At 36.0% G+C, this 13,586-nt stretch overlaps 1 long non-coding RNA gene across 1 annotated transcript in view; it reads left to right on the top strand.

Moving 5' to 3' along the window:
• The window catches only part of LOC111090675, a 91,032-nt gene extending 77,693 nt beyond the window's left edge, over nucleotides 1–13,339 (top strand). The window contains exon 3 of the long non-coding RNA XR_005353080.1: nucleotides 13,097–13,339. This is a non-coding gene — a long non-coding RNA (uncharacterized LOC111090675). The remainder of the gene's footprint in view (nucleotides 1–13,096) is intronic.
• The last annotated feature ends 247 nt before the right edge of the window (nucleotides 13,340–13,586 follow it).

Below are 13,586 nucleotides of genomic sequence, written 5' to 3'. Positions count from 1 at the left end.
TATTTTGTTGTGTTGTTATTTAATTTAATTACTGATATGAGAACTTAGTATTTTTCTAGTTTCTACATTTCTTAATTGGTAGCCTATTACTATTGAAAGAAATTGCCACAAACTTTGGTGGCTTAAAATAACACAAATTTATTAACCTACAGTCTATGGATCAGAAATATGAAATGAGTCTTGCAGAGCTAAAACTCAGCCCTTTGTCAGGGATGAATTCTATTTGGAGGCTATCGAGAATAATCCATTCCTTGCCTTTTCCTTCTTCTATAGGCTGTTCATATTTTTTGGCTCATGGCTTCTGTCTTCAAAGCCAGCAATGGCCATCAGAGTCCTTTTCACATTGAATCCCTCTGTCTTCTGCTACTGTCATCATGTATGCTTTCCTGATTCTTCTGCCTCTTTCTCCCACCTTTTAATGATTCTTGTGATTGTATTTGGTCCACTGGATAGGATGATTTTCTTATTTAAAGGCCAGCTGATTATTGACCTTAATTCCACTTGCAATCATAATTTCTCCATCCCTTATGTTACATAACATATTCAAAGACTATGGGCATTAGGAGGACATTGTTTTGCCTACCTCAGTATCTAAAATTTTTTCTTCCTCTATTCCTTCATTATCTTATCTTTTGTTTAGTAGATTAGATATCTTTTAATATGCCATTTTAATTTTCTTATAGTTCTTTTTATTATATTTTAAAGTTTCTTTTCTTAGTGTTTGCCCTGGAGTGTTTGCAATGAACATTTTGATTTATAGCAGTCTGGTTCAGATTAATACCAAATAAATTTCCATTTTGTATATACAAACTCTGCTCCTATATAACATAGTTCTCTTCTACTTTCTTCATGCTATTATTGTCATAAAAATTATATCTTATACATTATAAGCACATCAACATAATCTTAGAATTATTGCTTTATGCAATTGTCTTTTAAATCAGTTGGACAAGAAAAGAGATATAAACATGCATGCTTACTGTCATTTATATTTTCCTGTATAGTTACTTTTACCTTTCTTACATTATGTGGGTTTGATTTATTGTCCTTTCATTTTAGCTTCCATGATTCCTTCTAGTATTTCCCATAGGGCAGCTCTGCTAGCAACAAATTCCCCATTTTGGTTTGTCTGTGTATGCCTAATTTTTCTCTTTCAGTATGTAAGGTTTGCTAGATGTAGAAATCTTGGGTGGCGGCCTATTTCATTCAGACTTTTGAATATGTTAGTTCACTGCCTTATAGATTCCCTGTTTTCTGCTAGAAAATCAGCTGTTAATCTTACTGAGGATCTCTTGTATGTAACAAACTGCTTTTCTCTAGCTGCTTTCAATATTCTCTTTTTGTCTTTGACAGTTTGATTACAATGTGTTTAGATGTTTAACTCTGAGTTTATCTTACTTGGAATTTGTTAAGCTTTTCACATGTGTAGATTAATCTTTTTCATTGCATTTGGCAAGCTTTTCACCATTTTATCTTCAAATATACTTTGTGCCCCTTCTTCCCCTCCTTCTGGTATTCCCCTGATGTGCTATGTTGGTCTACTTGATGTGCCACAGGTCTCTAAGGCTTTGTTCATTTTTTCCTCCTTCTTTTTCCTTATATTACTCAGACTGAATAATTTTGATTGACCTATGTTCAAGTTGGCTGATTTCTTGTGCCAGCTCAAATCAGTTGTTAAGAGCCTCTAGTGAATTTCTTATTTCTGTTATACTTTTCAATTCCAAAATTTCTACTTGGTTCCTTTTAACAGTTTCTGTCTCTTTATTGATATTCTCTAGTGAGACATTAATTTCATACTTCCTCTAGTTATTTAGTGATGGTTTACTTTACTTCTTCAAACATACTTATAAGAGCTAATTTTAAAATTTCACCTAATAAATCCATTGTCTGGTCTTCCTTAAGGGCAGTTTCTAAATGACAGCTTTTTTCCTTGTGTAGGAGTCATATTTTCCTGTTTTTTTTTTTTTTGGCATGTCTCATGATTTTTTTTTTTTTTGGCAAAAACTGGTCTTTTAAATAATATAATGTGGCAACTCTGAAAATCATATTTCTTCCCTTCCCAAGGTTTGTTGTTGATGTCTATGTAGTGACTTTTCTAACAAATTCTGTATATATTTTTTGTTATTTGCAGCCACTGAAACCTCTCCTCAGTTAACACAGTGGTCAGTTAATTATACAAGCATTTCTTCAACTGCCTGGAACCAGTAACACTCCCAGCATTTAGAGGGGTTCTGCATGTCTGTGTTGGGGCATGCATGTCTTTATTCCACTGACAAGCAGCTTACCCTCTGTCTCAGCCTTCAAGTCCTGCTTGTGCAGAGCCTCAAAGAAATTAGGTCTTTTTCTGAGTCTGTGCACATCCCTGCACATGCATGTGACCAATAAACACCCCAAAATATTTAGAGATTTTCAAAACTCTCTATAAATATTTCATTTCAACTTTTCCTTTTAAGTTTTTTGGCTTTTTGTCTGAACTTTTGTGACCACTCCAGACTGCTGTGATATGAAACAATTGCTACTGATTGTTTTGGAAAATGTTCAAAGTGGGAAAGGCTGTCCACACTAGCTGATGTCTGACTCTGAATCAGGCCAAATAAAGGCAAGCTGTACCAGTGGGTGTTTCTTAGAAACTACCAGACAGGTCAAATGCTGATGATTCTCCAGGGATGGGACTTGAAAAGAGCTTCAAAGCCATTTGTCTACTCCAGGGGCTGCTAAACTTGATTTTTGCAGTTACTGCAATTTTTAAAAGAAATATGCTAATTTTAATTGTGAATTGTGACTCGTATTTGTTCTGAAAGGCTTAGTGATATCACTCCAAGTTCATGATTTACCTACAAAATTTCAGTTGAGTTTTTGCTTCAAACTTCTTTGGAGAATATCAAATATATACTATTTGTTTTATCTGAGATTTATTGTTTATTCTTATACAAGAACAGACAGTATCAAGGAAGAAACCTATCTTCCTCTTACCCATCTCCCACAGGCATACCTTTCCAATTTTGAAGCATATTTTGTAAAAGTTCCTTATATATTTTCTCCAAGGAAAGAGATCAATATCCAGTTAACCTATGTATAAGTTTTCAGAGCTATTGCAAACTAGGGGATGGAACTGGATGAGGGCAAGTTAAAAAGCCATAAAGTTCTCTGTTCTTACCAAGATTTAGCCACTTTTTGAATAAATCCTCCTCCGACTGTTGCAAACATTTGGTTAATTTTCAAAGTCTTGAAAGTTGATTTTTTACAATATTTACCAGTGCTCTCACTGTTTTTATGGAGAAACAGATTTTCAGAGGTCCTTACTTTGCCAGTCTGGAAGTCAAACCCTTTCTTTGCCCATTATAAACTTTTTTTGCCTTCTTATTTTTCAGTTATAAGTGGTCTTCCTATGTTCTGACATAAGCCTAGTGTCTGATACATGCATTTCATACATTTTGTTTCAGTCTGCTTTTTGTTTCCTGTTTCACTAATGGTATTCTTAGAAGAACAAAAATTTTAATATTGATATAGTCAAAATTATCTTTGGTTAATTTTCTTTTATGATTCTGGCTTTTGAAGAACTTTTTTTTTCTCTTTGTTGGTTCTATCTAAGAAAAAATTGGCTACTCCACCTTTACAAGGATTTTCTCATATTCTCTTTTTGAAAGATTTTTGTTTTTGATTATACACTTAAACCCATAACTATTTCATATTAATCTTTGTGCATTGTATGAGGTAGAGACTGGTTTCATCTTCTCTATATGGATATCTCTTTTTTTGTAAAATAAGAAAAAAATGACCTTTAAAATTTATGGAGACTCCCTACAAATTAGAGGAAATTTCTGCCTCTTTCATACCATTATGTTTATTAAATAGATTCTTTCCCTGCTTGATCACTTTAATTTCACCTGGACAATGCCATATTCGATGGTAAATGTCCTTCATCCATCTGATCACATTACAGCCTCCTGTTACCTCTGCTGAGATAGTTGTCATTATTTCTTGGAGATTATAAGGTTGACCATGTGTTCACATTTATAGAACTTTATAATAAAATTCTGTGAGCAATGGTTATAATTCATAGTACATAACTATGATCTTACTGTCTTAATTGTGTGTTTAGGACCTACTCGTATAAGAATACTTTAGGTTCTACGTGATGTCAGCCTAGCTCCAATTTAGATGATTACATTATAAGTACCCTCCAGGGGCACCTGAGTGGCTCAGTTAGTTGAGTGCCTTTGGCTCAGGTCACAATCGGAGGAGTGGGGCACAGTTTGGGATCTAGCCACACATCAGGCTCCCTGCTCTGTGGGGAGCCTTCTTCTCCCTCTCCCTCTGCTATTTCCCCTGCTTTCTTGTACTTGCTCAAGCTCTCTCTGTGTCAATAAATAAATAAATAAATAAATAAATAAATAAATAAATAAATAAAATCTTAAAATAAATAACATAAGTGCCCTCCACTCCACAAAATGTATAAATGTCAAAATGAAGAAAGCATATATGGAAGTGGATATAGTACCCTTATTTCACTCTACCTTCTACTCCCCCTCTTCAGGCCAAAGATAAAGAGAAGAAAACAAACATTCCACTTTCAGAATTTCTGTCAGGCCAACCTGAATTTTACAGGACTAACATGTCTGTCTGTGAATCATGGTTGGCCACGTTCCCCAAGTTCCTTAACATCTATCATGATGAACAATCTACACTTCCCTGATTCTGGTCTCCTCCCAGGATGTGCAAATTATGTCTGATTTCAAAAGCGTATCTCTGATTCTGACAAAGCATAAAATTATATTTTTCTAAAATTAAACTAATAATATATGAAAGAAATTAAACTAATAATATATGAAAGAAATTCTGGTCAGAATATATGAAGGAAAAACTTTATTGGGTATAATATGTTTGAGATAAAATGACTTGGCAAATACAAAATATATGTGGTATAAACTTACAACCAAATAAGCAACCACTGAGTTGAATAATATTCCTCAGCTATTAAAATACTGATAAATAGGCAGAAGGGAATGAATAGATGAAAGCCAAGAAAAACCAAAGGCAGATGGAATAAGAGCTGATTAAGACAGAACCCTGAAGAATTCTTTCTTTTTTAATCTGGAGATAGAGAAGCATTGAAGCAAAAATGTGATAGTGAATCACAGAGAGAAACTTGAAGATTGACCTAAGAGGTCTAAACTCAAGGTCCAGATGAGTTCCTCAGGCAAGAAATGGAGTTGTCTGAAATAAAAGCTGAAGGGGTGAAGATTGTTGCAGGAAGGGCTGAGAGTCAGCTGGCCAGTTTCCTTGATGTACTCTTCCATCTGGTCAAAAAAACAACTGGAAGGAAAAAACATTTTCTATATCTAAAAGAAAGACATTCTTATAACAGTAAGCTTTCATTCTTCTACCCTGGGAAGTTTCATTTGCCAAACACTGTAGTTCTCCCTGTTGCAGCCTTAAACTGACATTGGGATTACATGGTAAAGATGTTCCTGGAGGTGATTAGTAAAACCAAAACCAAACTGAACTAAGATAAGGGCTGCCCTTTTCCATGGGTATGTTATTTTCAGGTCCTATATTATCTACACCAATTTTATTTTAATAGCCCAGATGACACTTATAATACAACATATAATCTCATTGATGGTAATAGGTTGCTTTTAAATGTATCAGTCTGGGGAAGAGGGAAAGTGACAGCTGCGCTTATTTACAATGCTTCCAGAAGTTAGAAGAACAGAGTAAGAAAGATTAACTTATAAATTTGCTACTTCATGTTTCTTTCATAACTCTTACAAATAGAGGTGATTTAAATTTTTTAAGCTGTTAAAAAACAAATGCAGCTAAGTAAATTGTAAGATTTTATTGTTTTTTTTTTCAATGATTCACGAATTGGGCAGCATCCCATCTAGTAGACAGGAAGGAGCTCTAAGGAACTGCACAAAATGAAAGACTTTTATAGGCAAAAGGGAGCAGGAACAAAGAAGTTATATTAGGCAAAAAGTGGTTATTATAGGGTTACTTTCCTCTAGGGGAAGGCAGGATCAGGGGGATTCCTGATTAGACTAAAACTCCACTTCTAGGATAGGAGAAATTCTCTTGTCTTGGTTGGTGATGTGGAGCTTAGAATAAGCAACTTAATTTAGGGCTTGTTGTCTTGATTTAACAAATGCATAAAATTGTGTACACAGCTGTAATTTCTTTTGTAAACCGGAAGTTAGTAGGAGCCCTCTTGTCTCTTTCAACGTCAGATATCTTCAGATATCCTTTAGGATTTCAAAGCCCTTTCTTCTGTGCCAGATTCCTTGATTTATAGATATTATTTTGTTAATATCAGCCCAGACATAGGTCTTAGTCTTTCACATTTTTCCATAAGAAATCAACACATAGTAGGCCTTTTGTGAGATTGATATTTTTTTAAATTTCTTTTTATTGGAGTTCAATTTGCCAACATATAGCATAACACCCAGTGCTCATCCCATCAAGTGCCCCCTTCAGTGCCCGTCACCCAGTCACCCCCACCCCTCACCCACCTCCCTTTCCACCACCTCTTGTTCGTTTCCCAGAGTTAGGTGTCTCTCATGTTCTGTCCCCCTCTCTGATATTTCCCACTCATTTTTTCTCCTTTCCCCTTTATTCCCTTTCACTATTTTTTATATTCCCCAAATATAAAATGAGTGAGACTGTATAATGTTTGTTCTTTTCTGATTGACTTATTTCACTCAGCATAATACTCTCCAGTTCCATCCACGTCGAGGCAAATGGTGGGTATTTGTCGTCTCTAATGGCTGAGGAATATTCCACTGTATACATAAACCACATCTTCTTTATCCATTCATCTTTCGATGGACACCGAGGCTCCTTCCACAGTTTGGCTATTGTGGACATTGCTGCTATAAACATTGGGGTGCAGGTGTCCCGGCATTTCATTGCATCTGAATCTTTGGGGTAAATCCCCAACAGTGCAATTGCTGGGTCATAGGGCAGATCTATTTTTAACTCTTTGAGGAACCTCCACACAGTTTTCCAGAGTGGCTGCACCAGTTCACATTCCCACCAACAGTGCAGGAGGGTTCCCCTTTCTCCACATCCTCTCCAACATTGGTTGTTTCCTGTCTTGTTAATTTTCCCCATTCTCACTGGTGTGAGGTGGTATCTCATTGTGGTTTTGATTTGTATTTTCCTGATGGCCAGTGATGCGAGGCCTAGATATGGCCAACAAGCACATGAGATTGATATTTCTTACTGAAGATTTAGGCATGACTGGAATGGGTCACCTTTGAGTGTGTGACTTTCATTGTCTTATCGACCTCTGGCCTTTTCATGTCTACACCTCTCCCTCTCAGATTAGACATTTCTTCTTTGGTAGCTACAGATTTTTTCCCTCTACTTAGCTTTCTCCAGTTTCTATACCCTAAATTTGCTTGATCAAATCCATCCATGATTTCTGTTTACAGACCCCACCCACCTAAACGGCTTTTGTGTTATCCATGGTGAAAGCATTTCAGCAAGACCTTCAGACACAAAAGCATATTCAGTGGAATTCTGAAAATATGAGAATAGGTGAATTTGGAAACCAATCTCAGTGAGCACTATCAGCCTCAGGATTCTGGCAGTTCTTTGATTAGGTCACGAAAAAAACAAAATTAAGAGATATTTATAAGATTATCCATGTGTGGGCAGCCCGGGTGGCTCAGTGGTTTAGCGCAACCTTCAGCCCAGGGCATGATCCTGGAGACCTGGGATCGAGTCCCACGTCGGGCTCCTTGCATGGAGCCTGCTTCTCCCTCTGCCTGTATCTCTGCCTCTCTCTTTCTCTCTCTGTGTCTCTCATGAATAAATAAAATCTTAAAAAAAAAGATTATTCATGTGTTAAAGCTACTATATTCCGATACATTTTAAAATTGAGGTAAAACTGACATATAACATTGTATTAGTTTCAGGTGTACAACATAATGATTTGATATTTGTATTACGAGATGATGACACCACTAAGTTTAATTAACATGCATCACCATAAATAGCCACAAATTTTTTTTTTTTGGTGATGAGTACTTTTAAGATCTACTCTCTTAGCAACTTTCAAATATGCAATACTGTACTATTAACTATAGTCACCATGCTATACATTATATCCCCATGGCTTATTTCGTTTATAGCTGTTAACTTGTACCTTTTGACCTCATTTTGCTCCCTCAACCCTACTCCTTACTTCTGGCAACTACCAATCTGTTCTCTGCATCTATGAGCTTGACTTGGTGGGGTTTTGGGGATTTTTGTTTTTGTTTTTGTTTTTAGATTATACATATAAGTGAGAGCATGCTGCCTGACTTACTTCACTAACCGTAATACCCTCAAGGTCCATCCATGTTGCCACAAGTGGCAAGATTTCATTATTTTCTGTGGTTGAATAATCCATTATATATACCACATTTCTTCTTCCATTCATCCACTGGTGGACATTTAACACTATTTCCATGCCCTGGCTACTGTGAATAATGTTGCATTGAACATGTAGGTAATTATATCTTTTTGAATTAGTCTTTTCATTTTTCTTGAATAAATACCCAGAAGTGGTATTGCCAGATCGTGTGGAAGTTCCATTCTTAGTTTTTTAAGACCCTCCATACTGTTTACCACAGTGATGGCACTAGTTTACATTTCTACCAACAGTGTACAAAGGTTCCCTTTTCTCCACATCCTTGCCAACACTTGTTATTTCTTGTCTTTTAATAATAGCTATCCTAACAGATGTGAGGTGATATCTCTTTGTGGTTTTGATTTGCATTTTCCTGATGATTAACAATATTAAGCATCTTTTCGTATTTCATGAAAGGACATCTGTATGTCTTCTTTGAAAATTTTCTATTCTGACCCTCTGCCCGCTTTCTTTTTTTAATATTTTATTTATTTATTCACAAGACACACACACACACACACACACACACACACACACACACACAGAGGCAGAGACACAGGCAGAGGGAGAAGCAGGCTCCATGCAGGGAGCCCGATGTGGGACTCGATCCCGGGACTCCAGGATCATGCTCTGGTCCAAAGGCAGGCGCCAAACCGCAGAGCCACCCAGGGATCCCCTCTGCCCACTTTCTAATTGGATTTTTGTTTTTTTTACTATTGAGTTGCATGAGTTCTTATATATTTCAGATGTTAGCTCCTTATCAATGTATATGATTTGCAAATATTTTCTCCCATTTGGTAGAATGTCTTTTCGTTTTGTTGATGGTTACCTTTGTTGTGCAGAAGGTTTTTAGTTTCATGTAGTCCCACTTGTCTATTTTTACTCTGCTGTCTCCAACACATTTTGGGGTCATTAATCAGTCTTTCTGTCCTCTAAAATTTCTACTTTCTTCTCCCAAAAGAAGAAGATGCAACAGGCACCAGACATGAACTCTGAGTGGAGGTCAGGTTTAAATGTCTTACCACTGATCTTCTAACACCAAGTATAATTCTATCTAAATGTCCACTATTTTACATGGGGGCTGAACATTGATGGTACAAACTGAGTAAGGATACCCTGTATGTAACACCTTTCTCATAGAGTATAGTATAGGATTATCTTATTTCTTGAACCAAGAATTCTAATTCTTTCTGGTTGTCTCACATTCTCTGTGTTTATAATGTACCTCATGACTTATATGAAAGAATTCTCTTGCAATAAATGAACCTATATTAAAATGAACAAATGGGACCGACCTAAAGTTAGAGAAAATCTTCAGTTTATAATCGAGCATTTTAGGGCACCTGGGTGGCTCAGTGGTTGAGCATCTGTCTTTGGTTCAGGTTGTCATCTCAGAGTCCTTGGATGGAGTTCTACATCAGGCTCCCATGGGGAGCCTGCTTCCCTCTCTGTCTGTGTCTCTACTTCTCTCTGTGTGTCTCTAATCAATCAATCAAGCAAGCAAGCAAGCAAGCAAGCAAGCAATTCAAGACAAGTCTGTGTCTGATCACTTAAAAGTTGAAAAAATCATGTCTGGGTAACTCCAGTTGTCATGGTCAAGAATGTACCTGAGGTTTACCATACTAAATTCAGAAATGCTGACTCAGACTTTTCCAGAATTTTTGATAACCTTGTCTGTACTCCACATTCATAGGCTATTTTGTCTTTGAAATAGAACCTCCATATAGAATGTGAAGATTATATCTTTTATGGTATATCTACTCCCCTTTGCAGATCGAATCATTTTTTGTAACCAGGTGCTTTCTCTATCAGATTATTTTTTAATTTTGTCTTCCTAGGTATGTGATTAGATTCTCAGCCTCTTCTAGTAGAATAGACTTTAGACACTGAAGTATATAACTCAATTGTGCAATTAAGAACTGACCTCTGGGTTTTGTTTTCTCCAGCACAATTATTTAAACTACTTGACATTAAAATATGAAGCCATTCTGTCATTTTTGAGCAATTTCCTGAATAATTTCCAATTTCCAAGCCATTTGTACACAGGAAACTGCTGATTAACAAAGGTTGCACCCAATGAAGTCAGGGGCCTTTCATCTAATTACAAACATTTCTTATTATCTTCAATTAAGTCTACTGTGATCCTGGAACAACTTTTCATATTTGCAACCAAGCTGTGGAAAGACACTAATGGATATCAAAAGCATTACTTACCTGACCAGGAACTAAGAGTCAGGATCCCTATCAAAGTCTCTGCTGTAGAGACCTCTGGAGAGACATGTGTAAACACTGGTTATGGAATGTAGAAGTTATGAGGATGAAAGGTACAGCATAGGGAATAGAGTTAATGGTATTATAATAGAGTTGTATGGTGATGGTAGCTAGCATCACTATGTTGCATACCTGAAACTAATGTAACAGTGTGTGTCAACCATACTATAATAAAAATTTTTAAATAAATACTAAATCTTTAAAAAGTATCTGCAAAAACTTTTAACTCAAAACAGATGAAAATGTAAAATTCCAAGTTCTGAAGATAACAATAGATACATTTTCTTATAATGAAGTACTGTCCAACCTCAGTGATATTGATTCAGAATAAATATTAATTTATTATTGATCATTTTAGAGACATTGATCCAGTTCCATTTCTCTATTTTGAATTTCTAATCTGTATACTATATGAGCAACAACATCACTGCATGAGTTGTGCAGAATTTCTTCATTTAATTCATTTGTATTGTCTTCTTTTCGAGCCCACTTAAACTCTCAAGTGTCAATGTCCTGGGTATGTTAATTATTTATATGCATTTTATTTCCTAGGGAATAACTTTTACTCAATAGCTTTTCCTATGTATCTTTTTCCAAGGTCATTTCTCAAATTCTTTCAAATCTCTTGCTCTTTGGTTAGTGTCTGTAGCAAATAAAATCATCTTGCAAAATGAGGACATCAGGTTAAATTCATTTTACCTAGTTCTAAATTCCTCTCCATAGTCACCCTGTCAATTTTTTTTCCCTGTTAATTTTTAAATGGAGTTTAGGGAGTGGCCCCTATGCTCAGCCTCTTTTACTAGCATCTTTAAGTATTCAGCCTACTGGCCTTCCCTTTGGAATTTCGCCTTATCCAACAAATATCTTGAGGCTGGAACAGTGTTGCTGAGCTATATTGGAGCCCCAAACAAAAGGAAAAATATATGTCCCTATCTACGTTTATCAAAATATCCTTTTATATTTGAACCAAATGGAAAAGTCAGTAATGACTCCATGATTTAATAAAATTTGACTATATAAGTTTCTGTGTTGCCCAATCTGTTTTTACACCATTATCAACCCTCGGACTCTCTGGCCCTGGGCTGAAACTAATGTGGTGTGTAAAACAGCCTGAATTTTGATATCTTGTTTATCAGATTTTTTCATTAATTTTAATTTTTAAAAATATTACATTAAAATATTATTTATCTTGATTACTGAGATTTTTGGCACCCTTTTAAATATTATATCACTGATTACACCCTGATCCTTGTCCTGAGCTTAAACTTTTTTTCAAAATTAACCTCTAAGCATTCAACATGGTACATTCCTTTAATCTTTCCCTTTGAGGGAAAAAAAACCCCAGCCATGTACTCTTTTCTCTGCCTTTTCACTAGTTTCAGCTCCCTAACTATCATCACTGTTTGGAGAAGTTCAAGTTGAGAAAGGAGGAAAAAATCCAGCTTCCATGAGCTCATCATCTGGTACATCAGCCAAATTGCTCTTCTGTGGTTCCAACATGTTCCTCCCTTTCTAGCTTCTCCCTCTCAGTCTCTTTAGCTACTCAGCCTCATCTAACCTGGTCCCCTCTCCTTCCCCCTTACTCTGACTCTCTAGGCTTCTTGCACCTTTGTCTCAGCTTCATGGACCTCCATTCTCCTCTCAGGAGCATTATGCAGCCATCTCTGGCAGACATGCCACTTCAAGCTCTCATACTTTGGGACTATGAGAACAACAAATTGAGGGGTTAGTGTCAGATTTATAACTTCGAGTCAGGAGTTGGTTACCTACTATGAGTGGAGAACAATTTCTTTTTTTTTTTTTTTAATTTTTTTTTAATTTTTATTTATTTATGATAGTCACAGAGAGAGAGAGAGAGAGGCAGAGACACAGGCAGAGGGAGAAGCAGGCTCCATGCACCGGGAGCCTGACGTGGGACTCGATCCCGGGTCTCCAGGATCGCGCCCTGGGCCAAAGGCAGGCGCTAAACCACTGCGCCACCCAGGGATCCCTGGAGAACAATTTCTAAGGGTCTGTTTTAAATTGTTTCTCCTGAATCAAATGGGTTTGTACCAACCAAAGTCTCAAAAAACAGGCTTTACCCTGACTGTAAGGAGAAAGATTTAGTACTTATCCACCATACTAATCATGTAGACTCTAAACATTATTTATTGTAAATATATTTATTTTCCTTCCATCATTTTAATACACATATTATGTGTTATTTAACATTTTAATTTTATATAATTTAAAAGCATTTTATTTTATAACATAATTACTGTAATGAATTATTATCACCCATAATTTTGAGTACATTGTGCAATTAAAAAATATCCACAGCTCAGGATCACATGTAAATACTTTTCATTAATGTTTTTTTCTCCCAGTGTATTGTCTCTATTACTTACCAGCTGGACAGACCTGGTAAGTGACTGAAATTTCTTTCTTTAGTTTCCCCACTACAATAATGAGGACATGATTAATATCCACCTCACGGACTACTGAGGGATCCAGTGAATCAACATGTGCCAAGTGCCCAGAACACTGCCTGTTGCCCAGCAAGTGCCCAATCCAGCAAGTGTTAACCACCATCATTATCATTATTAATATGTATGGGGTTCTTTCGTGTCAAGGTTCATTTGTCTTTTCTTGGCTAAATTGTGTCTCATGTTGAATAAATTGTATCATTTTGAATTCAAAACAGAACTCAATTATTGTATTAATCTTTTTACTTTGTGAAAAGAATTAATAAAAAAGAGGTATCACAATTTACAAAGAAATAGTTTCTTTTTCCTTACTTTTTATTGAACACTAGGATTTTCCAGGCTAAGTAGAGTCCCAAATATGATGAATTTGTATTGTTAGAAAATAGAAATAAATGGTACAGAGTTTAGGGTTTTATTTTTGTTACAATGCATTTTTTTAAAGTAGAATAAATGGG

The sequence above is a fragment of the Canis lupus genome, chromosome 1 (assembly GCF_011100685.1).
Source record: "Canis lupus familiaris isolate Mischka breed German Shepherd chromosome 1, alternate assembly UU_Cfam_GSD_1.0, whole genome shotgun sequence".
In the NCBI taxonomy this organism is placed as follows: Eukaryota; Metazoa; Chordata; class Mammalia; order Carnivora; family Canidae; genus Canis; species Canis lupus.
Note: the sequence above shows the minus strand (reverse complement) of the source record. Positions and strands in the feature narration are given on the sequence as shown.